This window comes from Vigna umbellata, chromosome 9 (assembly GCF_029865625.1).
Source record: "Vigna umbellata cultivar VRB3 chromosome 9, Vumbellata_1.0, whole genome shotgun sequence".
Lineage (NCBI taxonomy): Eukaryota > Viridiplantae > Streptophyta > Magnoliopsida > Fabales > Fabaceae > Vigna > Vigna umbellata.
The window spans coordinates 48,625,612-48,629,211 of NC_142173.1; positions in this window are offsets into that span (position 1 = coordinate 48,625,612).

Consider the following 3,600-nt stretch of genomic DNA (forward strand, 5'->3'; position numbering starts at 1 on the left):
AAGCAGAAGTGGAAGCAGAAGTGGACGAAATGGTGGAAGTGGGGTGAAGTGGCTGAAGTTGACGAAGTTGACGAAGTGGACGAAGTTGACGAAGTGGAGGAAGTGGACTAAGTGGACGAAGTGGACGAGTAGACGAAGTAGACGAAGTGACGAAGTGGAGGAAGTGGAGGAAGTGGAGGAAGTGGAGGAAGTGGACGAAGATGGCGAAGTTGACAAAGTGCAGGAAGGGACGAAGTTGACGAGGTGGAGGAAGTGGACGAAGTGGAGGAGTGGACGAAGTGGGGGAGGTGGACAATGTGGACGAAGAGGAAGTGGAGGCACTGGAGGAGTGGAGGAAGTTGGGGAAGTGGAGGAAGTTGACGAAGTGACGAAGTTGACAAATTTGCGAAGTGGAGGAAGTAGAGGAAGTGGACGAAGGTTGGAAGGGAGGAAGAAGGAGGAAGTGGACGAAGTGGAGGAAGTTGAGGAAGTGGAAGAGGTGGACGAAGTGGACGAAGTTGACGAAGTGGAGGAAGTGGACGAAGTGTACGAAGTGGACGAAATGGACGAAGTGGAGGAAGTGGAGGAATTGACGAAGCGGAGGAAGTGGAGGAAGTGGAGGAAGTGGACGAACTTGACGAAGTGGAAGAAGTGGAAGCAGAAGTGCACGAAATGGTGGAAGTGGGTTGAAGTTGCTGAAGTTGACGAAGTGGAGGAAGTGGACGAAGTTGACGAAGTGGAGGAATTGGACTAAGTGGACGAAGTGGAGGAAGTGGATGAAGTGACGAAGTGCAGGAAGTGGACGAAGTTGGCGAAGTGACAAAGTGGAGGAACGTGGACGAAGTTGACGAAGTGGAGGAAGTGGAGGTAGTGGAGGAAGTGGAGGAATGGAGGAAGTGGAGGAAATGGAGGAAGTGGGGGAAGTGGACATTGTGGAAGTTGACGAAGTGGAGGAAGTTGACGAAGTGGAGAAAGTGGAGGAAGTGGACGAAGTGGAGGAAGTGGACGAAGTGGACGAAGTTGACGAAGTGGAATAAGTGAACGAAGTGGAGAAGTGGAGGAAGTGGAGGAAGTTGGCGAAGTGGACGAAGTGGACTAAGTGGAGGAAGTGGAGGAAGTGGAGGAAGTAGTGGATGTGGCACGAAGTTGACGAAGTGGACGAAGTGGACGAAATGGACGCAGGTGAGGAAGTGGACTAAGTTGAGGAAGGGGAGGAAATGGAGGAAATAGACGAAGGGACGAAGTGGATGAAGTAGACGAAGTTGACGACGTGGCGAAGATGACAAAGTGGACGAAGTTGACGAAGTGGAGGAAGTGGAATAGGTGGACGAGGTGCAGGAAGTAGAGGAAGTGGAGGAAGTGAGCAGGTGGAGGAAGGGGAGGAAGTGGAAGAAGTGGAAAAAAGCGGAAAAGAAGGACGTAGTGGGCGAAGTGACAAAGTTGACGAAGTTGACAAAGTGGACGAAGTGAAGAAGAAGTGGACGAAGTTGACGAAGTTGGCGAAGTGGACGAAGTGGACGAACTAGAGGAAGTGGAAGAAGGGGATGAAGGTAACGAAGTGACAAAGTCGAGGAAGTGGAGGAAGTGGAGAAAGTGGAGGAAGTGGAGGAAGTGGAGGAAGTGAAGAAAGTGGAGGAGGTGGAGGAAGTTGACGAAGTGGACGAAGTGGACGAAGTGGACGAAGTTGAGGAAGTGGACGAAGTAGACGAAGTGGAAGAAGTGGACGAAGTGGAAAAAATTTGACGAAGTAGACTAAGTGGACGAAGTGCAGGAAATAGGGAAGTGGACGAAGTGGAGGAGGTGGAGGAAGTGGAGAAAGTGGGGGAAGTGGAGCAAGTTGACGAAGTGGACGAAGTTGACGAAGTTCACGAAGTTGACGAAGTAGACGATGTTGACGAAGTGGAGGAAGTGGACGGACTTGAGGGAGATGAGGAAGTGGACGAAGTTGACGAAGTGGAGGAAGGGAGGAACTGGACAAGGTGGAGAGTGGAAGAAGTAGAGGAAGTGGAGCACGTGGAGGAAGTGCAGGAAGGGGAGGAAGGGAAAAAAGTGGAGGAAGTGGAAGAAGGGGAAGAAGCGGAAGAAGAAGTTGACGAAGTGGACAAAGTGACGAGGTGGACGAAGTTGACGAAATGGACGAAATTGATGAAGTGGACGAAGTCGACGAAGTGGAGGAAGTGGAGGAAGTGGATGAAGTGGACGCAGTAGACGACGTGACGAAGTGGACCACGTAGGACGAAGTTGACGAAGTGGTGGAAGTGGACGAAGTTGACGAAGTTGACGAAGTGGACCATGTAGACGAAGTTGACGAAGTTGACGAAGTGGACGAAGTTGACGAAGTTGACGAAGTGGACGAAGTTGACGAAGTGGACGGAGTTGACGAAGTGGACAGAGTTGACGAAGTGGACGAAGTTGACGAAGTGGACGAAGTTCAGGAAGTGGACGAAGTGGACGAAGTGGACGAAGTGGACTAAGTGGAGGAAGTGGAGGAAGTGGAAGAAGTGGAGGAAGTAGAGGAAGGGACGAAGTTGATGAAGTGAACGAAGTGACGAAGTGGAGGAAGTGGAGGAAGTTGAGGAAGTGGACGAAGTTGAGGAAGTGGACGAAGTTGACGAAATGGAAAAAGTAGATGAAGTAGACTAAGTGGACGAAGTGGAGGAAATGGAGGAAGTGGACGAAGTAGATGAAGTTGACAAAGTTGGCGAAGAAGACAAAGTGGACGAAGTTGATGAAGTGGAGGATGTGGAGGAAATGGAGGAACTGGAGGAAGTAGACGAGGTGGACGAGGTGGAGGAAGTAGAGGAAGTGGAGGAAGTTTAGGAATGCGACGAAGTGGAGGAAATGAACGAAGGTAGGAAGTGGACGAAGCAGAAGAAGAAGTGGACGAAGTTGACGAAGTGGACGAAGTAGACGAAGTGAACGAAGTGACAAAGTTGACGAAGTGGACGAAGTGGACGAAGGGACGAAGTGGACCATCTGAACGAAGTGGAGGAAGTGGAGGAAGTGGACAAAGTGGACGAAGGGGAGGAAGTGGAGGAAGTAGACGAAGTTGATGAAGTTGGATGAAGTGGACGAAGTGCAGGAATTGGAGGAAGTTGAGGAAGTTGACGAAGTGGACGAAATGGAGGAAGTTGACGTAGTTGACAAAGAGGACAAAGTGGACGAAGTAGAAGAAGTTGACAAAGTGGAAGAAGTTGACGAAGTTGAGAATGTGGACAAGTGGGACAAAGTTGAGGATGTGGTAGAAGTGGAGGAAGTGGACGAGGTGGACGAAGTGGATGATGTTGACGAAGTGGGACTAAGTGGACGAAGTGGAGGAAATGGAGGCAGGGACGAAGTTGAGGAGTTGGCGAAGATGACAAAGTGGACGAAGTGGAGGAAGTTGAGGAAGTGGACGAGGTGGAGGAAGTAGAGGAAGTGGACGATGTGGAGGAAGTGGAGGAAGTGGAGGAAGTGAAGGTAGTGGACGAAGTGGAGAAGTGGAAGAAGCGGAAGAAGAAGTGGTGACGAAGTGGACAAAGTGGACAAAGTGGACAAAGTTGACGAAGTGGAGGAAGTGGACGAGGTGGACGAGGTGGAGGAAGTAGAGGAAGTGGATGAACTGGAGGAAGTGAAGGAAGG